Genomic DNA, 25,876 nt, shown 5'->3' with positions numbered 1-25,876 from the left:
GAGTGCACTGAAGAGAACAGCTAGGCTGCTAATAGGGAGGTTTTTTGACTCTGTTGACTTTGCCACATTCCTCACTGGACAGATGGCAACCATGTTGTCAGTCTCAGCAGATTCAGCAAGGACTTCTGTTTTCAAGGAAACCAAACTACCCTTATTTGCATTGGAATTGATTCCTCCAGCTTGAGATTTTGGGCATGCTGATAGAGTGTGATGGTGCATTCTGTGTCCAACAGCATACTGCTATCAGATCAGTGCCTCCCGAAGAACATAAAATTCACTAGGGAGAAAAATAAAACATTGATTTTTTTCAAGTTTCCACAGGCACTCAGCTCATAATTCCCATAGATCTGGGGGATTTTTAAAAATTACAAAAGACTGTAATTTCTGTGTTCTGCAAATGGCCATGGGAGACATATATAATGCTTGAAAGTTCTTTAAATAGCATAAACAAATTCTGAGGTTTTGCTTCTATAGTGAAGTCAAACCTGTTGGCATCTTCCAATGTTCTGAATCTTTCTGCAGACTCTGCATAATTTTTTTCTGCCATTATACTGGTGAGATACTTAGCTCTCTGTCCCCTTTCATTTCCTCAGCTGTACATGCAGCTCAGTGTGCTGCCTCTTCATTTATTTTCTCTCTTGTGATTTATGTTGCACGGTATTCTGGAAGAGGTATGATTTTCCATTTGTTCTGTCATGTGAAGACTGACTGTACTATCTTTCTTTGTTCAGTCCTCCTACTGATTCATCCCCAAATGGCAGAAACAGTGGGTTTCATATGTATTCAGATTATCTTCTTGTCTGAAGTATCAATACAAGTGCTTTATATTTATCTGATCAAGACAGTAATTAATTCTAGTTTGAACTGCAACTTAAATACATTTAACACTGAGCTCAATTTTAAATAAAGAGGAACCAGATTTTCTGTTTCATTAGAAATCTTTCTACTTGGTCATCTTCAGCTTCATGAGGTTCACAGGCCCACCTTTAGCCTCCCGGGGTCCCTCTGGATGGCATCCCATCCCTCCAGCCTGTTGACCACACCACACAGCTTCATGTTGTCAGCAAACTTTTTAAGAGTGCACTCAGTCCCACTGTCCATGTCACCAACAAAGATATATAGTTTTCAAGTTATTACTTGATAGTTTTCTTTTTATTATGTCTTCCAGTTTTATACTGTAAGTAACAAGAGCTCTTTTTATCATGACTAAGGAAATCATAGTGTTTGGGTAATTTTGGAACAAGTTATAAATTGTATAAGGGCTGTGTATACTTTTGATGCTTATTTCAAGTACTGAACTGGCAGAAGGGTTGTGTTTCACCATTGGACTTAGTGTTATGATACTCTTATTTACTTAGTAGTATTGTGAACCCTGCAGGGGAACTGAGCCAATACGTGTCTTTGCATTGCTAGGTCATGTCTTCAACAAGACAGTGCAGTATTGACCTGTGTTCTCAGCTACCTCTTCAAAATTAACATTTTCTTCAACAGAGTTAGCTCAGCTAAGGGGAAAAGCAGCTCATCCATAGTATATTAGGGAGCCTCAAAACAATCACAGTGATGCCAGCAGAGATATACTTACTTGTGTCTGCTCAAGACATCTTCTGTCCTTAAAGCAATAGTTTAAATCTAGTTTGAATCAAATCATTACACCACACTACTGTGACTAGTGCCTTGAAATTATATTGGTATTAAGATAGAATAAGCAACCTGTTAGAATTTACTTTTTGTTAGAAAGGTAGAAAGTACTTTCATGTTGGACTACTTGGCAAGTGATGTCCCGTGCTTCAGTGAATGGCTGCACCCTCTCCAGCCTCCCAGAACAGAATCATAACAATATGATAATAGTTGTGTTGCAAGTACAAGCTCATGGTATTTTAAACTCTGCACAGCATGTTTTCAAGTTTTCTCTTTCATCCAGTCCTCCAGGTTTTGATACATTATTTATTGAGAAAACTTACATTTCAGTGATGTTGGAATTCAGAGTGTGTTTTCTGCTGTGTTCTTGCTGCTACAGCATCCTAATAGAAGATGGACTCAAGCCTTTAAGGAAGTTGAGCTGAAGTTGTAGAGTTAATAGATGTAAGCTGTGCACAAGCAGCAAATCGTCTCCCATCAATAACACAATTCTGCCACCGCTTCACATTTTGTCTCTCATCTCTGAGTGGTCAAGTTAACAACTGGAAGTTTCTGTGCCACAGCCAAGATTTGCAACTCTTCTTAATATTAATAGCATTACTCTCCTTTTTTTGTTGTGTTTTTCAGTAGTTTACCAGTCTTGCAAATATTGTCTCCATTTGTAGAGGAGTTCAGAAATGTCACCCTAGTATTTATCTGTAATATGGGGAAGGGCCAAGATGAGGAATTCTGTAAAGGCCTACTGGATCATGGTGTGAACAAGAGCACCAGGGTTAGGAGTTGGCTGAAAAAGGAACAAAACCAAGAGGCTGACTGGTGCCTCACTTTTGCTTATGTCTACCAGAGTACTCTATCAAGTTACAGAGTCTGTGTTCACAAGCACCCGTACCTTACAAAAGAGAAATGTTACCAAAAGAATGACAAAAGTTCAGCATTTCTGCAAATCACACTGGATATATGCTGTGCATATGAAATCAGTTACTTCTAATTACATTAAAACACCTGCATGAACAAAATAGATTTATGTGTTATTTACTTCTAAAATTTAATTTACTCTAGTATTTTTAAATGCTCTGAATATTTATAAGGCCTTTTGAAATAATCACTAGAAAACAGAAAAAGATGAAACAATAATCTGAAACAAGACATAGATGCTTGCAGAATGTAGTAAGCCATTAGTTTAAAAAAACTGACGACAAACACTGTAAATAGCTTTGTCTTAATGGCTGCCACAGTAGTATTTTTAATAGGCTCCATTTGTTCTTTTAGCTTTTAGTAATGGCATTATACTCTATAACTTACACTAGTAATTTACAATAGAGATTAACTCACCACAATACATATTATGGATTTGCTTTGGGACAATGTCCCAAGTGATTATTTTAATGCCCTTTTTGCCCATGCCTGACTGTATTATTTTCTTTCCTCAGTTTGTTCTTTTCCACCATCCCTTCTGATTTCTGTACCGCTTTTGATGCTTTTTTTGTGCACTTGAAAAGTTCATAGAGAGACAGATTACAAGATCTGCAGTTTACTAGAAATCCTGACCTGAAATACCGAGTATCCATTAGCTAAGTACTTGTTCTGCCTTGAGGATACATTAGGAGCTCTGCATGAGTAAAGATGTTTTCATCTGATCCACATACTGCATGCTCATTTGGAAGTTATTTATAGACATACTGCACTGTTTCCATTTTCTACCCGTATATATATGTGTGTGTGTGTATATATATATATAAAAAATCAGAATTGTTTTCTCTTTCTGAATATGAGCATTTCTGTCATTGGAATCCTGCTACTCTGATCTAATGTTATTCTACCTCCTTTATTTAACAAAGCTCATTAATTAAGCTTCATACATTTGGGCAAAAAGGAAAAACATATGACACAGATGGATTCAGTTGCTGTCACATCAGAAACAGAACAGTGTGTTATGGTTCTACTCGGGCCAATAAGAAGTTGGATTAATTGTGCACTTCCCATGTGTTTGGTGAAAATATGAGATAGCTTCATGGTCAGTGAACAGCAGAACATCACATCCCCCCTTCTTCCTTTTCTGTGTCAGGAGAAGCAGCTGTCATTCAGCTCTAGCTGCAGTCACCGTTACCTGCCCAGAGCGCAGCCCTTCCCTTCCCTTCCCTTCCCTTCCCTTCCCTTCCCTTCCCTTCCCTTCCCTTCCCTTCCCTTCCCTTCCCTTCCCTTCCCTTCCCTTCCCTTCCCTTCCCTTCCCTTCCCTTCCCTTCCCTTCCCTTCCCTTCCCTTCCGCACTGGCTTTGCGCAGCCAGGCCATCAATCGCATCGTGGTCTGGTCTGCCTAAAATCTGATCTAGCAAAAAAGAAGATTAGTTCCCAGTTGGCTTAGTCAGGCCTACTCCACTACCATGCAAATTTGGGAAGAGAAGGTGCAGCAGCTGCCCACACAGATCGTGCGTTAAAGCAGCTGTGGAGTTGTAGCGTCCATCGGACAGCAGTCCTGCTCCACCTGGAAGGCAACGGGAGGGCAAAAAAAATCACTGTTGACTGAACCACAGGATAAGGGCTCCCCTTTTCACAACAACTGAGGCGTCTCCATCTTAACTCAGGATGACTTCAAGATACATCTGACTTGCATGAAAGAGTTATTTGGGTTACAGTAATCAAAAGACAATTTCCAATGCAGTACTTCAAAGATGTTCATTCTTTTTCACTTGGGCAAGAGTAATCAGCATTCCCTACTGCGGTCAACAGAGAAGTACCAGCATAAGAGCACATCTGCCACAACAGATTTAATATGTGAGAGAAAGCTTGAAGTAACAAATTGTTTCAGCAAAACAATTAGTACATGGGGGAAAGAATTTGGCTCCAGGTTCTTGAAACGGTAGGAGGGGAAATGAGCTGCTGGAGGTTGAAACAAATTGGTTTCTGGAAGCTCTTGAGATGTCATGCCAGATCTGTGAGCTGTGCATTGCTTTTGATATTAGTCTGGTTTTAAAGTGTATGCATAAACAAACAAACAAACAAACAAAACCAAAAAAAAACCTACAACAAACATGGGTGAGAATAGAATACCCAAGGCCTGTATCTACTCATTTCCTTCCTAACAATAAATAATCCTTGCTAGAAACTCATCTTCTGTAGGGCTTAACAGTAATGAGAATTTGCAGTGCTTTAGTTTCATCAAGTAATCATAAATCAGGTTTTGATTTGTAGCTGTATGCTTTCACAAAAGATGCACACAACTTTTCCTACTCTTTCCGTTTTCAGAAATAAAAAAAAAACCAACACAAAAACACTTGAACTTGGCCAGTTCAAAATGTACTCTTGGCAGTGGAAACTTTGAAAGATGCAGCATATTTGGCATCATTTGTATCTGTTGGCTTATGGAACATTTATGTAGTTATAAGCATTTCAAAATGGAATGTTGACATTAAATTATCCATACTACAAGGATCCTTGTCTAAGAATTGCAGTTTATTACACACTACCCTTGGAGGAAGAACAAAGCTAACGCTAAATGTGGTAGAAAAGCAGTGTAATTAGGAGCAGCAGCACCACACTAATTCTGTTCTTTGGAACCAAAAAGCAATTGGTAGTCAGAACAAAAAATTAATATCTGGGTAACTTGAAGGGTGAAAGGACCAGGAGAAATAAGGACTATTAAGGAATGGTAATGCAATATTACCCTTGGGATAAGGATTTCATAATGGTGTCTTGTAGAATATTTCTGGATATCAACCCAATTAGCAGGAACAGAAACATGCAAAATTTTAACTTTGTGAAATATTTGAGCATTTTAGTTAATTATTTAAATTCTACAGCATTATTTTCTAGTTACATGTGTAAGTCAAGCCCATATAATGAATGTTAATAGTTTTGATAAATCATATTTTTATTTGATTAATAATATTTGTTTAATTCTTGTGTGCATTGAAATACTTCATTACATTCATGTTCACAGAAGCACACGTGCCAGATTCTGCTGTCAGTCATTCTGGAATCACATAGCTAACTTGATGGAGTTATTCTAATTGCAACAGGATGGCTAAAAGTAAAGCTACATCTTACCTACACCTTACTTTCTCACCATATTCAGTTAAAAAATAATTTCATATTACAGAGGCAGTGTGGATTCTTTTTCACCACAACAAGGATTAAGATTTTATACAAGTACTCAGGTTCCAGGGGAGAAAAACTTTCAAAATCATGTGAATTTTTTATTAGGGACAACATTAAATAAATATTCCCTACCATAAATGACTATTTTATTTTTTTTTTTACTTTTTATACATTATTCATTGATAACTTACTAATGCTAGAACTTCTACAGTTAAAGAAATTTCAGGATTTGTTCATACATGTTTTGAAACTAATTAGAAATTCTACTCTTTCTAGCACCCACTGTCAGAATTATTTACAGAAACTGCATTAACAAGAACTATGTATTAAAATTAATGAGAGTGACTAAAGGATTTTCCAAACTACTGTCTTAAACATATTAGCACATTATTTATAAATAATAATTATTTCTACTTTAATACTGTATATGTGTAGTTTGTATCAATTAGAAGGCTGATTCAGTCTCTAATTATTGACTGTTCTGAAGCACAGAAAAATGAGCTATTGTAGCCCTTTTCACAAAGTTGTGTTCTTCACCTTGAGTGGATTCCTAATACACGCCCTAGAAGTCCTACAAGGATGGACTTCATGGGTTTCCTGGACCAGGGAAAGTTAATGGGTGTTGGCATTCGGGAGATGGCAGAGGGGAAAAAAGCCTTCCTAGCATGGAAACTGTAAGAGCATATCTAGCAGAAAATTTAAGACCTTGTCACTTACCCCATTGAAAAGAGGAAGAGATACAACCAGTAGAAACCCAGACTGATGTTCTAAGTTCCTATATATGGATAAGCTTTCTACATGAGGAGCTGTAGCCCTGCCAGCTGGACACAGATGGTGGGCTATCTCTTAATTTGTGTAATATCTTGCTAGAATATATAGAGAAAGGAAGGAGGACAGCCTAAGCTGAACCCTAACAAACCACAGGTCAGGACAGTGAGGATAGTCTTAAAAGAAAATAAAAATTCACAACATCTTAATTAGTGAATGCAGTTGTTCGGGGCTTAGGTGAATTTTGTAGCCTTGAGATTGTCTACGATTCTTTATACTCAAACCTAAAACCAGGTTATGAAATGTGCTGAGCTGCAGCTGCCCAGAAGAATGTATGACATCATATAAGACTTAGACCTACATTTATCCACACACACTTGAATACTTCCCCTTGCAACAGAAATGGAATAAAGCCATTAAAAAAAAAAAAAAAAAAAAAAAGCTATCCCAGAATGTAGTGTCATTTAAAAACACTGAAACATTGGTGCAAAATACAGGCATTGGAAAAAAATCTCACCTCCATTCTTGGTGTAATTTACTTAGGCTGAAATGTCAGGTTAAAACTTCACAGCAGAAAAAACCCAAGTGGCCCATAAGCAGGAGGAGGCAGGAGCTGCTCCACAGCTCTGGCTGGCAGGCTCCTTCCAGGTTTAATGGGGAGAAAAGCAACCTGAAGATAACACTTCATAGGAACCACTGTGTGCTTCTGCACAGGTTTTCATACTCAGAAATGAAAATTTTTGTTCAGAATATGTTTAAGCACCTTTAATGATATCACTTTTGGTTTTGATACATGCACAGTTTCCATTCTGAAACAACTTGATAGGATTTGGTTTTCAAATTACAAGTATGTAGCATTCTATACTTCTAACAACTTGACTGGCAGACTAACGAAGTGCAGGGGGCTCTTTCCAGTGTGACAGGAAACGGGTGCACTTCTTCAGTTCATGTTTCCAAGACCCCCTTGTTTGATAATACATTTATGCATGTGTTTATATTTTTAAAATCATTACTGTATTTCATTTTGACATAATGAATAATTTTCTCTAGAAACATGTTGCTTAGGATAAAAGAGTGCACCCAGCTCATTTTTGCTCTTTGTCTTTTTTTCAATATTTTGATAACACATCTAGGATTCTTCTCACTGTTTTCTAGCAGTATTGCATTCTGGTCATTTTAATCCTGATTTAAGAAGAATGTGCAGTGAAATCCATTGACTAAGAATGTTTTGAGAGCAGGCAATATTCTCACTTCTGGTGTGAAGAGCTTTGAGATTCCTTGCCTATCATTCATCTTCCAAACCTAGAATATTAGTTTTCATGGGGTAAGACTTGTTGTTTCCTCAGCTTTGTCAATAATATCCTGTGAAAAGAACAATCTTACTTCTACCTGTTGCTTTCCATTCATCAAAGAAAAAAAATCTTTATAAACATCTTTATAAAAAACTACAATGATTACTGTCATTTCCAGTATCTTGCATAGTATTATAACAAGATTGTCTATAAATGGCACAAAACCACCTTTCTGTAATAACTGGCAAAATGGAGGAGTAGTAGGGTTTATCCTTATGTGTACTTCATCCCTATGTGTACTTCCTCCGGTATTTCTGTGTTTGCTCTGTAAAGTTGTTTTACCAATCGGTTTTCTGCTGCTGATGCTAACGTTTTGGGATGTCGAGCAAAAAGAGAAAACTCTGAAAGACAAAGAATCTAGAACCAAACCTCAATAAATCCATTACTCTGACCCTAATTATAGAGCATTTTACACATCCAGCCCACCTAGAAAAGCTAAATTGTGTTACAGTAACTTGTTTGTGTAAGTCCTCCTGTGTTCTGTGTCTGTACACTTGCATTTAAATTTGAGAACCTCTGCATAACATACTGCAACAATTTGCTGCCCTGTAAAAAGAAAGTTCCACCTGTAAGTGTTTCCCAAGTAATACTACCCTTCCCAGCCTCTATACCTATAAAATTGGCATAAACTTTTCCCAAAAGTAAATAGTCATAAAATGAAAAATTAACATTTGTCTTAAAAAAATCCTATTGGAATGTCTGCTCACTTACAATGTTCCCCTGTGAGCTCATCCTCCTCCTTTATTTTCTTTTCTCTAAAATCTCCTTATTGAAACTGAAGGCAGTGCAGTTATCTTCTTGAAAGATCAGAGGCAGGAATGAGTTTTCACAAAGATATTTTTTCATACACCTCACACCTGTAGCTTTCCCGTATAACTCTGAACAGACAGGCATAGTCTGGGATTTCTGTTGTCCACAAAACATCCATTCAGCTCTGCCTCAGGTGTCCTTGGCCACAGATTTCATCAGACTGAACATAACATTTTTTTACTCTAACACATTGCCTTTATGGTCACAGAAATATTGCAACTGTAGTTTTAATCTTCTTCCACTTTAAGGCAATTTTTAAAACGAATATATAAATAATTCAGTGTATGATGGAGTTACTAATTTCCTTAGGAGAGCGTAACATTGTCATTGTTTTCTGAAAGTTGTAGCTCATTTATGCCTAGGTGTCTGTAAGAAAACAAATGTTCTAGTACTAGGTATGGGCTTAGGCACCCTTCACAGACTAAAATACTTTTTTTCACAGTGTGGCTATTATTCCTCTCTGTTTTTATCCTTATTTGAATATCAAGCTGCCAAGCAAATCTCATTAAATCTATCCTTGCTCCACCCTTCAGAGGATACTTGCTGCATCAGGTCTTGGCTATTCAGAGTGTCTCTGACAAAGAAAATAAGATCTGAAACCCATTCACAGTTTTTCTCTAGACTTGGGTTTCTTCGGTAATAACTGGTCAAATATAGAATGAAGTTTGCAGGTGCATCATTGACTTCTCCTCCTGGTAAATGAATAGATGTTGTGTTTGCCTTTAGCTATTGCAGATGATTTCCAGTATCCCATTTCCCTCTTGAAAATATGTTGCCTCATGCTCCACATTTTTTATGATCATTTACATTCTAAAAGATGTAGTGGTTGAAGATCTTGCTGCCAATACGATTTCTACCTCTGTCCCTCATCTGAGCAAGCTTGGAGACCACAGGACAGCAACTTAGGCACACACAAGTACCCTGTGCCAGTTTTTGTTCTGTGTAAAGGCACAAGAGTCTGGAAAGCCAAAATCTTCCAAGTTCCCCATGCAGTTTACGTCCTAATGAACTCGGGTGCAGATTCTTGAATCCATTCTAAACATAACAAAATAACAATTACCATTGGAGTAAGTATCTTTTATCTCCCCTTTTCTCACATGCTACTGAATCCTCCTGCAAGTAACTGATGGGCAGACAGCTTATGTTCTCTTTAGAGAGCGTGTTCTGGCCATTATCTGTCACACTGTGATTACAGGACTGCCCTCCAAATGTGTCATAAAAACTGACATTGGAGTCCAAGGCATCTTTGTGTACAAAAATTGTTCTTTCCGATTTCTCACATAATGTGATCAAACCTTCTGCTTTTCTTGGGTCTTGCATTGTCACCCAGGAGAAAGGAGTACACAGTCACCCCAAAGTTTTCGGGGCCTCTCTAACAGAGTGTACTCCGGACAGTACATCTGCTCGACAGCTGGTGTTCAATGACTGCACTAACACTGCAGAGACTTAGGCAAATAAAGTTATTTTCATTGCTAATAATTCAATATTCATGGTATTTTCTACATCTTTTGGAATGTCAGGTACTTGAAGGGACACAACAGGTCTCCGGTGTTAATATAGGGTATCAGGCTGCTCCTTCCTTCAGGGGTTCCGCTGTCCTCGCATCCTGAAGCAATGCAGGACCCAAATGGTTTTCCTATGGAGACTTGTTGTAAGGTCCTTCCTTTCAAGAATTATCTGGAGTGATGTTTGGAGATGTGTCTGTATTCTGTGTATTTCTTCTTCCTAGCCTTGATCTTCAGGATCAAACTTGTTAGCGCTGAGGTTGGTGTGAGGCTGCTCTGCCTTCTTCCGTCATCTCTTCACTCTTGGGTCCTGGCTGTGTATGTCTGCCTGAGAAAACTGCTCAAATGTCATCACATAGAGCGACGGCACAGTGCAATTTGAGACACTGTCTCTGGATACAGGATTGAGAAAAAATAACAGCAAATTGAGCATCTATATGAAATTAGTCTATTCCTCAATCTGAGTAAGTAACAAAAATAACTGTTTCCAAGACAGGCATAGATCAAATATAAGCTGTTCAGCATTACTTGCAGCAGTCAGAGCAAACTAGCTGTTTCATCATATTTCATTTCTGTTAGTACAAGTCATTTGATAAGTAGTAGTGTTATCGGGTAAGTTTTTAATTGCCAGCAAGATCAGACAAACACTCAGTGGAGCTGTGGGTTACATATTACTGGGTTTCATGAAACTACTTGGTGGTAGACAATTCACTTAAAATATTGTGAATTTATATTCATGAAAACCACAAACATCTTAATCTCCAGACTGATTCATGACCATGGAGCTAATTTTATTTGGTATAAGATGTGCCCTGAATGTTCAAATAATGTGTATGTACAAATATCTCAGCTCTTGTATTTCTGGCATTTGTAATTGGTAAACCCTGTTCTAATTCTAGCCAATCAACCATGATAATATTTGATTTTAATCTCATCTAGCACCTCAGATTAACAGGCATATAGGGAAAATATGCTTCTGGAGATCGTAGTCCTTGGTACATAATACGACTACTTTGTATTTTATTTTTCTATCCTAGAAATTATTCCTTTGGCCACAAAAAAAATATATGTCCACATACCTGTCATGTTTGATTCTCAGTTTTGAGATGCATTGATCTGATAACACAGTTTTGTGCAACTGAAGTTTTCATATTTCTTACTGGCATGTTTCAGATATGCACTTTGAATCTGATATACAGCATCTGTAAACCTTTTCGTCTTTTATTTCATTGTTTTAGCACTCTAGTAATGTTCACGTTTAGAAATCATCTCTGCCAAAGTTGTGCCATATTGCTCTATTTGGCACAGGTCAAAACTACAGTTTATGCACTTCTGAAGATTTCTTCCCCACATCCAAAGCTATCCTATTTAGTGCGCAAGAAAATAGTAAGGATTACGGTGAAGACCTATACAGAAGACTGGAAATCTCAAACCATCCACCTTCCTTCAATGTGCACCCCTCTGTTGCCCTGTGAAGGTGCTGATGTTGCTGACAGCCCTGTCCAGCCCTGCCCAGCTGTTTCAGCCCAGCCACAGGGAATGTCCTGAGCAGCAGCAAACGGAAATGGATGGAGGAGCTCAAGCCTCTTCCCAGCAAACTCCTTGTACCTGCCTGTGTGAGGGTATAGGAAACCATACGTGCATGCTCATAAGCTTGGGTAAACAAAGCCATTTGTTTAGCATCCTGATGTACTCCAGGAATTGTTGGGACAGCTGACCCCTGCCTTGCTTCCCTCTAAAGCCAACCTTGCCCAGTCCAGCAGTCAATAAATATCAAATTGATTTACTGTGTAGGAGCATGTAAACTTCAGTGTATGCCACTACTAGTGACTACCAGGCTTTTATTGACCGCTTTCTTCATCAAGGTCCCAGGAATTTTGAAGGCTGGGCCCCATTACATTAAATACTTTTTAAAATGTACTTAAATTTGCATTTATAATCTGAAGCTAACAGTACGCTGGGCCTGCAACTTAATTCTACAAGATAAAGACTTCACTATTCCAAAACACTGAAGTAATTCACTGGATATGGAACTAATCTAATTCTCTTAGATCAGAATTTATATGATATTAAATATATTCTGACAGCACAGTGATAAAGAAGATTGAAAGAAAAGAGTGTGCAGAACGGTAGAGGTTGCATCCATTTTCATGTTACTTTGGGAGGATTTTTTTCCTTCCCCACTAATGCCTTGAGCTTAAAGCACCTCCCACAAAATGCAAGTGGAAGGGCAGGGGTTCAAATCTAAGAGCTGATGTTTGTTACTCTTAAGAAGCCCTAATGTCATCAAGCGTAACAAATGGGTTGGATCTGTAAGCATCATCAGTTGTGAATGTGGGCACATTATATCAAAGAAACAGCCACTAAATTAGTGGCTGGAATAATATTAATTAACAGATGCTGCAATATGGTTTTAAATTTTTTGGTACAGTAGATCTCCACATACCATAATCTTGGCTCATTAATATGAATAAAATACCATGCTGTGATCCCCAACGGGTACAGCAAGTTTAGCCAAGTGCCCTTATGAACAGCAGAGATGTCGGACACCAGTGTGAACAGCATTGCCAAATCCCTGGGTCTCTTTTATCTTTGACTGATTTTTGAGCATGGGCTGTTATTGCCCAGGCCAAGGACAGATAGCTGTGATTTGTGCTTCTTCACAGCTCCCCACAGCAACCTGGACTGGAAAACTGCTGACTGGACGGCATCCAGCAGCTGCCCAGGGCCGGGATCTGGCCAAGGCGATCACTGATCCGTGCCTGTGCCGCCTGGGCAGCTCCTGGACTCGCTCCTGACTGCCCAGGGCACTGAGCAGCGGGATTTCTGACAGAGGATCCGTGTTGATCCCTCACAGATCCGAATGTGCTGGCAGGGCTTATGCCAAGCGCTCAACCATCACTAAAGGGTACAATAAAAAACCTGAATAGAAGTGACTATATGAACACAAGAAAAAAGTTGGCAGGAGTCATTGTTTAGGCCTGACAGGTTTGTTTCTGTGCCCCAGCTTCCTCCATACAATACTTCAACTCATATCATGCTTTTGAATACTTTTACTGTGTATATTGCCAGTGTTACAAAGGTTCCTTTCATGTATTGCTGTCCTTGTTGTCCATGTTCAGGTCTACTATAGGGAACACCCAGTTTTCTTCCTAAGTCTTTGGGCTAGAGAAGGCCACAAATGCCTCAAATACCATGTTCACAGCCCTCCCAGTAAGTACACTGGTGTGCTCCCCTGTAGTGTCCCAGGTGACAGCAGATCAAGGGATTTAGGCCAAGCAAGAAAGCACAGCAAGATGAATCTCAAAAATTTCTTTTGAGTCTGAGCCACTGTCACGTCACCTCAACTTGTACTGGAGCTTATATTATTCTTTTAAACACATACCAGCATGCACTAGTATGCTGCATCTGAGCAATTGATTAAATGGAATCCAAAGAGAACATCTGGAGATACAGGCACTTCGGGCTTGAAGCCATCTTATGTGTACAGCAGGAGTTGTAATTCTTTTTCTTGGGTGGAAGATGTGAAAACAACTTTTAACAAAATGAAGCATACAAAGGGGAACTAAGGATTTTTTTTCTCTTGTATTCATTATTTTTTTAAAAGCAGTTTTAATAATAAAGCATCTATACTCACTGTCTCTAATCTCTGTCTTTAGGATTCAGTTGATCTTTTAGAACAGTAATGAGTATTCGTGATCCTTGATCACCGGTTTTTAATAAAACAGCTCCATCTTTCTTTCCTCTCTCCCCTACTCCCCTGCCTCTGGAATTGTTTTTGTAGTTCATCTCAGCTTGTAGTAATATATTCTTTATATAAATAATTTACATGGTCCAGATTCGTGGAGTTTTGTCTTCCAATCTGACTTTCTCAGGCAATGACATCACATATTAAATATGGAATAAATTCATTCAGCAAACTCAACAAGGCAGAGTATGCAAGCTGAAGAAGTCTTCCTGGTCTTATCTCTCCAAGCCAAGTTGTATTTTACAACCAAGTTGCAGTGTTGGATTCTCAACACAGGTGGTTGCCTGCCCACAGACCTTCACAGTAAGGACTAAGCTTTCCCTGGAAAACTTGGGCTAATATAAAACCGATATGTGTTTGACCATGAAATAAACGTGAGTAGAACTCAAGTAAAATCTTTCACAGTCCTCTAACAAATCTGGATACATTTAAATCAAATTTGATTAGATAAAGTTTTAACCATAATTTCTGATTCCTGTTCCTGACTTTTCCCCTTGCTAAAAGGTATACATGAACTACTGTGGCAGATACTTTCCATTCTGTCCATTCAGAAATTAGGGGTTATTTTCCAGATTTATACACTGAGCATTACCAGCAATAAGATGTATAGTTCCTTATTTGTAGTAAAAAATTCTCCTTACTGCACAAAATTTGCTTTTAAAAACATGTATTTTAGCTTTCCTAGTGCAGTTCATTATGAGTCAGTTTATCTTTAAAAGTATCATTTGAGCTGATACTGTTATTTCCATACCTTGTAACAGTAGTGTTTAGACAATTATATGATTTACCAGCACAATACAGGTAAACCTTGTAGGGTAGGTTATTCTGTTGGAAATACTCAGAAACCTGAGTTCACTGTGCATGAAAAGATGAACACCTCCATTTTAAAAAATTCTGTTCTTGCTTCAGAACATGTATTGCATTAAGTCACAGTTAAGACTTCTGAGAGAAGTCCCATGAAAAAGAATCTGTTTAAAAACAAACACAGCCCAAAACTTACAAGCATCAGAAAATCTATGTAAAAAAATGCACTTATATACACTATTCTGACAATGGCATTGGGTATTTTCATGTATTTTTAACACATGAAGACCAGTAAGCAGAAAATTTACTCATATTATTGCATATATTTACTCACTATATGCAGCAGAAGGACAGAACTTTACCAAGCCATTATTACAGCTTTTAATTTTAAATTGCTTATCGAATGGACTGATTTTGACCTTTAGCCAAAGATAAAATTATCCATAAAACCAAAGGGATAAGATCTTCAGGTACAGCAATTTGTGATAGCTACTGTAAGGTCAGCAGAGCTTTGCGAGTTTATCACTCCTGTCTGCTTGAATTAATTAAAGACATCTGGTTGGATTCTAGATGCTTCAAGAGACATAGTGTAAATGAAGTAATAATCTATTATGGAATCATTTTGGTCAGAAGAGACCCTCAAGATCATTGAGTCCAACCATTCTATAGAGTTAATAATTTTTATCATTTTTCTAAATACTGAAGTTATTCCTGAGCTGTGTATTATAAACACATTATCTGTTCTTCTGAAATTTTGGCTACACAGTAAACCAATTATGAGCCAAAATTTTTCATTTATTATATTTTGCATAGATACTTAACTAGAAAGAACATAGAAAAAACTGCAAAAAATTCTTACTCTATCATTTTAAAATGTCCTGCTAGAACAGCCAATAAACCATTTAATTTCTGGGTTTTTTCTATTTTAGAAATGCTCTCTCAGGACTCACTTCTGTGGGGGTTCAATATAATTCAGTTAGTGCAGTTAATAGTGGTAATAGTGCTATGGAACGACAGATATTATTAGCCATAAGAAGTCAGTCACGTTGGTGATAGTGCCCATTAGACGTGCACATTAATCCTTCGAGATTTACAGCTGAGTCTTAGTACAGAAAAGGACCAATTCTTCATGAATCAGCAAATTTAAAAGCATGTTACATTCCAACAAGAGAAGTGTAGTGTTAATATTCTGAAGTCCACCTGTGGAAGCTGGTGGACTTTGCATTAATAGCTAAATATCAACTGAAGCAAGTGTTAGTATTTTGATGTTTCCATGTGAATCCCCCAAGCCTCAGAGTATTTAGTATTCTCATTTTCTTTCTGAAAAATAATCAAGTACTTAAGGATTTTCTTAGTAGACAGTAGGGCAGAGAAACATTTTTGATGTCAGCCTGGCAGGAGCACCAGTGAATCCAACACCTCTCTGAGTCTAATCTTGAGGCTGTGTTATGTACCCACAACTCGGGGACTTCAGCACCGTTCGGAACAAACTACTGTCATTTGCTCTTGAGAAGCCTCCTCTGCCATCAAAAAGCCATCTTACATCAAACTGCGTTGGTGATGCATATTCAAGCAATGCACAACTGTAGATGACTTTGGGACTTGAACAGCCTGACACACAATTTACATGCACTGACTCCGTCAGGAAGTTGTAGGCTAAATCCGTACAATTTTTGTGTCTTCTGTGAGGCGTCTCTAAACATGAAAACCCACTGAACTTTGATTCTTTCAAAAGAACATAAAAATTTGAGTTTAGAATTAGAATTTGCGCAATGGTCAAGGTAACAGTTAAAACTCGGTGTGGAAGAACGAAGACTTCGGATAATTTCTCTTGAGAGGTAAAAGTACAATAATGGCTAAGTAAAACGCAGCAGAGGATGTCATATAGTTATAAAGACAGAGTTTAACAAGTAGATATTTTTTGGATTTTGGTCTTATTTTACAGCTAGTGCCATGGAGTATTTCCATATTTTTTGGATGGAAGTTGTTGAAAGTAGACAAGTAGCAAAGCAAAGCTTCCAGTGTTATTTCTGCAGGTGAATCTCAAGATTGCAGGCTTTCTGCAGTGGCATTTGCTCCTTCCTTTTCATTTCACTAAGCATCCCTGTGCTAAATGAAATAAGGTATAATTACATGAAAAATTAAGATATATCAGGATGCTCTGACACACACGCCATAAAATGTGAATATAACCAGCAAATTATCACTTAACTAAAGAAAACCTTCATGGATTCTGAGCATCAGTTCTTATTTTACTGGCAAAGATTCTTTTGGCATTCTCACTACTTCTGAATCTTACATTTATTACAAACCACGTATTAACCAGGTTAATATAAGAGATTATTTAACTGGCATGTTAGTGTTCTAAGTAGCAGTTTGTCATGAACCACTTTTAGAAAATGTAATTTGAATGAGTAATCTCTTCTCTATATGCCAACAAGGAATTCAGACTGATTCCATTTTTGCCTCTTATATTTTTTGTTAATTATTTTTGTAAAGAAAATCTCAGCTTCTTACAACCCAGTATTGAAAACCAGCATTTATTGTTTATATCTTCATGTACATTTGAGTGTTAGCAAAATGTCAAAAATATTAGATTTTATGTCGTATATCTCTCCCAACACGACAGGCCAGAGTTTAGACTGGCCAGTAAGAAGTTACTTGCAACAATTTCTAACTCTTCTGCCTGGGGTTACTCCTCCCTCTGCAGCTTCATTGAATCGTTCTGTTCCAAAATGCTCCAGCCTATTTCCTAATAATACACTTCTTAAGCACTTATTGAGTGAAATTGTGACATGCTGATGCCAGTAATAGTTTTGCCAGATGAGCCAAGTTTAAATAAAGACATTTGGACAACTACCATGTTTTTTTCCTCCATCGGTTATCTTGAAATTTGTGTATCAGAGTTCTCAAACCAGTTTTCACTTTTCAAGCAACTGAATTTGTATCACACTACATAACTTATCATCTAGCTTGTTTCCTGCAGAACAAGCCATTTTCCAGAGTTAGCAATAGTCTTGTATCCAGCTGGCATACGTGGCACTGTACTACGTCTGGCCAGCCAATAGTCTCAATTAAGAAACAAGAAAAATGTCTTCACAGCTACTATACACTCCATTTTTCCAGTGACTTCAAAATCTTCTCTTTCAATGAGAACATAATTCCTGATATGAATGTGTATCATTATCTCATGTTCACTGCTACATGCATCACTCTACTTTTTAGACTACATTTGACAAGATCACTGCTCTGTGTATCACAGGGTTCCTCTTCCTCTCACCAACCTGCCAGCCAACTCTAACTGTGTTGTCACCTTCAACAGCTTTATGTGCTAGTATAATGAAACTGAAAGAAACTGCTGTTCATCATCAGTGTCCCAATGGGTCTCTATGTGAGTGACACAAAAGTAATTGTCAACAGTGTAAAGGTAGACTCAAGACTTATCCACAGGAAGGCCTCTGACAAGAGAGGTTGGGTCATGTATGTCAGACAAGACAGAGGGGCATATTTGGATTCCAAGACGAAAATAATAACTCTCACATGAAAATAATGTAATTACAGGGCCAAAAGGTCAAAAGGTCTAGAAATTCAACAGAGCAGATGCAAAGATTACAACGGCATTTTTGGACTCTGGGAAGTATGACAAGCTCTAATGGCAGACATAGCCATTGGATGGTCCTGAAAACTTTGAACAGTCAGCAGAGAAAGCTGGAATTACCTTTCTTTCTGGTAGAGGCTGCTGAATGTCTCCTTGAGGCTTCTGTATTACTGTACTTTGTCTAATGCTGTCTGTTTTCTCAAAATAACTTTTCCTAAAAATAATTTATTTTAGATTGCCAGATCTAAATATGAAGAAGCTACACTTGCTTTACCTCTTGTCTTCTGGTATTACATAATACAGTAGCATTTCCCACATCTAGAAGAAAATGTGAAACCTGAATCAATACCGTTTATTGTTACTGATTCTCTAGTATTTTTGTTGCTTACTGGAGTATGCACACAGGAGTATGAAAAATTAAGCCTTGCTTAAATGAAGTGATATTTGATGCTAAATGCTTTCATATTGTTGCAGCATCAGTCATAGTAACATTTTAATATTTGATGAACTAAATTAGGTAAATGAGGAATGTAATTAAAATGCTGTTCTCAACCTCTAAAATGATTTAAGAAATTAGATGAGGAGTGGGTCCACATACTTCACAAGAAACATTGAAAAAAATGTCATTACTGTCTCCCACTTGAATAAGTTGTCAGCTGATTTCAACACACTTTAACCCTCCATAGTTACTGTGAGCACAGCACTGGTTGCTTTTGGGGGGCATTGTAGGTTCATGTTTAGTCTCTTTAAACCAAGCTAAAAGAGTGTTTCAATCAGTTCCAGTGACACACAGCTGAAGTTCTCAGTTTGTCTCTTTTGGGACCTCCTTTTTCATCTTGAGAGTCTTGTCTTGTCTCTCCAATCAAGCAAAGAACTCCAGTCGCCTTTGAAATATGGAAAGTTATAAAATCACCTAACTCATTTACCACTCCGTTGAGCATTATGACTCTTTGGACTAAAAGCCTTTGAGACATGATGGGTTTGTTGTTTCCAGTTAGCCGATTAGCCTCCAGTGTAGATTAAAACACAGTTCAGTGCATACCCAACAACTAGAGGGAGCTCTCTGGAAGGGCTTTGGAAGACCTTTCAGTTTAACAGCTGTTCGAGCATTCAGTTTTGCTCATTATTAGGTGGAGTCATAAAACCCATGGTAAACCAAATTGTTACACTTAGTGCCAAACAGAGGACATAGAAATTTAAGTTATTTTTTCACTCACCTGCTAATTTACCTGAAAAAATAATTCTGACAACCAGGAACTGGCAGTGTTACACTCAGCAGGCACTCTCAGAGCTACATACTACCTTGGAATTGTATGTAGGAAAATTATGTACCCACCATAGGGGTCCTCCTTTGTTATAAAACATGCAATAGACTATTTCTTTTAAATGTACATTATTTTGTTAGTTTGCAGAAGTCATGGTCTCTTTCAAGCTTGTAAAATGTATCACCTCTATAGTATTAGAAATTGCTACTATAAGAACATAGGAATCAAAATAACATACTATAAATATTGATTGCACTAAATATATACTCATGTATTGTAAGATTAAATAGTATGTAATTAACCTGTGAATTCCAGCAATATGGTTTAGACTTTTATTTGTATTGTTTTCAGGATAAATTTACAAAGCACAAACTTTTCTTTACATTACCCTAGAATAGCCAGCTTACATACATAGAAGTTGCTACCTGTTATTTGTTATCTAGACATAGTCTTAAAAAACAGGCCCTGGAACAAGGCAATAGTCCAGGCAACAACTCAGCATTATAAAAGGGCACCAGTTAATGAAAGTAAGAGTATCTGGGCATTTTTTATATCTATAAAAATACATATATACATCTATGTATATATGTGTCTATATATACATATATCAGTACAAAACACAGAACATGTACATATGTATACTATATATAAGTATACATATATATGTAAATCTTATGAAGAGCAGTTGAGAGAACTGGGGCTGTTCAGCCTGGAGAAAAGGAGGCTGAGGGGAGACCTTATCGCTCTCTACAACTACCTGAAAGGAGGTTGTAGCATGGAGGGGGTTGATCTCCTCTCCCAAGTAGCAAGTGATAGGATGAGAGGAAATGGCCTCAAGTTGTGCCAGGGGAGGTTTAGATTGGAAATTAGAAAAAAATTCTTCAGTGAAAGGGTTGTCAGGCATTGGAACAGGCTGCCCAGGGAAGTGCTGGAGTCACCATCCCTGGAGGTACTCAAAGACATGTAGATGTGGTGCTTAGGGCCATGGTTTAGTGGTGGACTTGGCAGTGCTGGGGTAATGGTTGGACTCAATGACCTTAAGGGTCTTTTCCAAGCTAAATGACTCTATGATTCTATAGACATATAATATATATGTGTATATATGCATATGTATATAATATTTATTTTAAAAATACACTATTTAAAGATTCTCCTCAATAGAAAACTTTGCTACTTCCTGGGGAGGCAAAAACTTCTCTATCCTACTCACAGAGAAGGCTGACCAGCATAAGAGGCAACCTATATGAACAGACAGGAATAGAAGGATAACCTCCACATTTCATTGATAAGTGAGAATGTCAGTCATTACCACCTCGCCACCTCCCCATTTCTTGCGGAGTCTTCCACTGACCATGGCTTTACTTGAGAGCTCTCTATTGCTTCCCCTCATTCTCCCTCCTGCTTTTCTCCCCTTTGACCCTTTCTGTCTGCTGCTTCTCTTTGACTTCAGTTTTCCTTAAATGATTCAGAACAGTAGCAGTGAACTTTTAGGCACCGACATTCAAATAGGATCAGAATGATGTCAGAGGAGTTCACACCTCCTTACCAGTATGTGTTTATAGAAAATGACTTAACTTCTGGCTTCTCAAAATGTAAATGCTTGTTACAGAGCAAGAAATATGACATAAAAAGGAGATACTAAAGAAAGCAAGAGGCTTTACCCTCCCCCTCTTACTTCTCATGCAGTTCACAGCAGGTGCTGCATTTCATTGCACTCTAAAACCTGCTCAGGCGGGTTTAAAAAGATCTGGAATATGAAATCTTCTGTGTACTGTCCTCTTTGGGTCATCCAGGAGTGATCTGGGACTTTCATAGGTGTAAAAAACCACCAGAGTCCCCCACTCCCCAATCGTTCTATCAAGTCAAAAGCAAGGGTTGCCTGGTTGATAATGTGTCTTGTGTCATTCAGTATCAGTTGTATATAGACCTTTCCAAACAAATTAATTAGGACCTTGAGAAGCAAATCATACAAACTGTGTAGATATGCCATCTTTCTATTCATGATTGCATTAAGGGACAAAAGAAAAAAAATGACATTTCTCTGTGCAAAATGATGATGAAGATACCCAACATAAGAAAGTTCCTGAAGAGTCAAAGGATGTACATAATGTGGCTTCTGCCATTTTAACAGGTTATATTTCAGCAATCAACCAATTCCGAGGCATCTGAGCTCCCTGAACTGTTGATTTGTTGATTTATTGTCACCATCATATTCAGATACCATTAACAACCACATTTTCAGGCAACTGTGAGATTTTTAAAGAAATGCCAACAAACAGATAAACAAGATCCTTCCTTCTCATCAGGATGTCAGAATGTTCAAATTCTATTTCATTGACCCTCTCAGAGGTTTTGATTGCCTTTTCCACAACTCCACCTGACCTTACTCTTTTCCTCACAAATCCATCCCCTCATGCAGACACTATTTAAGATAGCCATATTGGTAACATTACCCCAAGGATCAATTTATATTCCCTTAATTTGCATGTAACCGTATACCTATGAATATTCAGTCAGATCACTTATTTCACTGAATAATGAATTATTTATCCATTCACAAACATCACGTTGCATTGATCACCACTGTACAAGCATTTTTTTTTCCAAGTCTTACAAGTTTCTTAAAATATATTTAATTTCTGTCATTTAATCCAAGTAGTTACAATTATCAACACAGAACTTCAGCTCTACTTCAATAATTATGGAATGGCATGCAGACCACTTCTGATCCTTTTATGGTCATTTACTCATCACTCAGCTGAAACTAATCATATAAGGGTATTCTCTTCCTGTTGTTGACCTGAACATACTTAAAGTATTTTTGGTAAGACCTTTAAGGATGAAAACAAAGGAAGAAAAACACAAAACCAGAAAGGAGTCAAAATAACAAATGTTCTTTCCTGCTGACATGAAGTCCACAAACTAGACTATTAGATGGTAACTAGTAAAGCAGAATGAGTAGAAATACAATGAATAACAAACACAGGAGATTGGGGAACAAAGATGTGAGGAGCTTCCCAACCAAGCACTCTGGGTAACTTTCTTGTAAACCACAATTTAAAAGTTCCCAATGGTTGCCAGCACTTTCTCCCTTTATGAAAGTAGCAGACGGTTGTGGAAATAATGCTGTTCTAATTTAGCACAGAAAAAAATCATCAAATTGTTCAGCTGAAACCTCTGGCATAACAGAGAGTTACCTGATTAAATGTGCTGTCTTTCCCCTAGTTCTTAGTGGGAAACTACAAGAGAAGTAACAATCTCTTTGACACATAGTGCTTTCATTTTCTCTCTACGTCTATTTTTCAGAGATTTCATGGAACTATGTTTATGCCTTTACAAAACTAATTCTCAGAAGTTCAGGAACTTGATTATTTTTTTAGTGTCTTAAAATAAGCACAAATGCTGACAATACATTGAATATTAAAATTTCTCAAGCATTCCTTTATTTGTATTATTTCAGTAGCTGTTTTACAGGTTCTACATTATACTCTGACACTGAAGCCTGCACATTTTCTTAAGTAAGTTTATTCCACAGGTCAACTATTTTAAAATTTATTAATTTCATCCACTCTTCATTAATTTGTGTAACTATTTTCTCCTTGTGTTTCTTTTTCCCCACCCCAATCCATTTACAAGAGCTTTTCTTTCCATATTGCCAACTGGGAAAACCTTTAATGAGTTGAAAGCTGTAGTAAGAGGTTTCTTGTTTTGTATCAGCATCTGCTAGAATTTTCTTTGATGAATACAAGTACAGACCTAAAGAACAGCGACCTGAATCTCTGGCACTAAACTTCCAGGTTTTAAAACTGGATTTTACAAAATCTGCTACCAGCTACTAGGCTTGAATAATGCTGCAACGCAGAGTTGCTACGTAGGAGTTCAGATAAGAAAGATCAGACATATATTCCCCACATATTCGTAAGTAGGACACTGCAAATCAATAACCTTCAAGGGTTACCACAGGGATTTCCTGATGCTACTGGTCTCTAGTCGAGAGTCTAGCCTACTACTTCAGCACCACAAAATCAAACTGAAGGAGGACTTTATTTGAGAGGAACAACCTGCATAAGGGAGTTCAGCATTCTTAATAAGTCTAATGATTCATTCTATCTGACCTTTGCCTTTTGATGCTCAGTTTCTCTTTCACATGCCTTCCTCTATCACCAAGTCTTCCGCATCCTGAAATAAAAAAGTCTTAAATTAATTTAGAGTTTTAAAAGTTATATGAAACAGAAATGACCTAAGGAGGGCATTTCTCTTTGCTTTTTAAATTATTTCCCATAATTTTCTAGCAGCAGAAAAATCTTGATTTTTCTAGTAGTCTCTACTTCTTCAGGGAGGAATTTGATAGCTCAGACTCAAACTTCAGCAGAGTTGAACCATCTCAGCTCCAGTGGTACTAGTTTTACACCTGAATTCTTACCAGTCATCCTAAGAGCCGTCCTGCAATTATCTCATAAAGATTAAATTACTAATACTAACGCAATACTAATTAAAATCACCTCTGTTACATTTGAAGACAGAGGGAAAATCCCTGTGGATGGCAAAGAAAATGCCAGCTGGTCAATGAAACCTTGTAAACCCTATGTTAAATATTATGCCACCAGAGGAAAATCAATCTAGCGCTTGTTATGTATTAGAAATGAGTGTTCTTTTCTTAAAACATAATTTTTGCATTTAGCATGAACAGTGATTATGATCACAAAACTGCTATGTAAGTTCATTTGCACTGAAATCTTCATAGTGTAGTGTAACGGGCAAATAATGATGGACTTTTATTATTTCTTTTGAAGAAAAATAGGTTTGTCAAATGATTTTTGCAAGGTCTGTGCAATAGTGAGGGAGATTATGGCGAGATACACCACATAAACTCTTCAGGACTCTAAATGAAAATTAAAACTGTGATAAGAAACTAGCATTTTGGAAAAACAAACAAACAAACAAACCACTCCCAACCAGACCAAAACATTTTACCTTCTCTTTTTGGAGCGTTGAGTATTCAAAGACAGAAAAAGGCCATTCTCAATAATGAAACTAGAAAATATATTGTGCCAATATGACCTACTCTTTGCACTAATAAAATCAATACTATTAAGAAGCAACATAAATCTCATTATTGATTTTTTAATAATTTTATTAATAGCTCTATAAGTTGTGTAGTGAAACTTTTCTTTAAATCACATCCAGCATAGTTTAGTTACAGGACTCACTTTTAGCTTTATCTGAAACACAGGACCAGTATTTCATTTATACTACAGTAGTTTTAAATAGAGGCAAACAGGGATTCTTAGAGATTTAACCTGAATGTTATTAAAATACATTATTACTAGTGAATTATAACTGTTATGTTCTTTCTAGAGATATGACCCTGAAACTTTCATGCCTGACCTAATTTAGCAGTATTTAATTAAATAAATCTTGAAAAAAAAAAAAAAACATTTTTGTAAATTCACTGCTCATGTTAGAAATCTCAAGAGTTCTCATTAACAGAAAATTACATTCATGTGATGAAGAAAGCTTTTGTCATCTGCAGATGAAATAAGTCTATGTGGAGTCATGAACTAACTTGAAAAAGCAGCTAAAACAAAAAGGGGCTTTCTTCTGATGAGTTCTTAGTAGAAAAAAAAACCCCAACACAACGGAATATCACTAAGGAAACTGGATATTCTATTCATGTGAATAGATAGTTTCTATGAAAAAACGGCAGCTATCAGAAAGTTCCAGGCTTGGCACTGGATGCGGTGCAGCGGTGTCTGACGCAGAAGCAGCCCCTGGCTGTTCAGTCTGTGTCTGGCACACACGCCGCTGGTGCTCACCGCACTCACCCCAGTGCTCCAGGTGCACTTGTACACCTGAGTGGAAATCTGCAGTTTTTTCTCTATTGTTAAAAGCAGGTGGGCATATCATGAGGTGCTGTAGAGTCAAGTCGATTTCCTGAACTTCTTAAAAGTTAACTACTATTAGGCTTCTTTTAAGTACTGAAAGGCCACAATAAGGTTTCCGCAGAGCCTTCTCTTCTCTGGGCTGAACAAGCCCAACTCTCTCAGCCTTTCCTCATACCAGCTGTTCCAGCCCTCTGATCATTTGGGTGGCTCCTCTGAGCCCTCTCCAACAGGTCCATGTCTGTCCTGTACTGAGGGCTCCAGAGCTGGACACAGGACTCCAGGACTGGAGGGGCAGAATCACCTCCCTTGACCTGCTAGCCATGCTCTTTTTGACTATTTCATGTTTCTATGTACAGCAAAATTAAAATCTGCGTATTTAAGGTTTATTTGTAGAAAACACTGTTGCCA

General features: G+C 37.6%; 1 protein-coding gene across 4 annotated transcripts in view; it reads right to left on the bottom strand.

The window, feature by feature from the left end:
- B3GALT1 (beta-1,3-galactosyltransferase 1) overlaps positions 1–25,876 on the bottom strand; it is a 193,308-nt gene that overhangs the window by 128,113 nt on the left and 39,319 nt on the right. For 2 of the 4 annotated variants that reach the window (XM_071811021.1, XM_065841182.2), the window contains one exon: positions 23,699–23,762. The exons of the other annotated variants lie outside the window; for them this stretch is intronic. The gene's annotated coding sequence lies outside the window, so the exon portion shown is untranslated. The remainder of the gene's footprint in view (positions 1–23,698; positions 23,763–25,876) is intronic. 4 annotated transcript variants of the gene reach the window in all.

Source organism: Patagioenas fasciata, chromosome 7, assembly GCF_037038585.1.
Source record: "Patagioenas fasciata isolate bPatFas1 chromosome 7, bPatFas1.hap1, whole genome shotgun sequence".
Taxonomy (NCBI): Eukaryota; Metazoa; Chordata; class Aves; order Columbiformes; family Columbidae; genus Patagioenas; species Patagioenas fasciata.
Note: the sequence above shows the minus strand (reverse complement) of the source record. Positions and strands in the feature narration are given on the sequence as shown.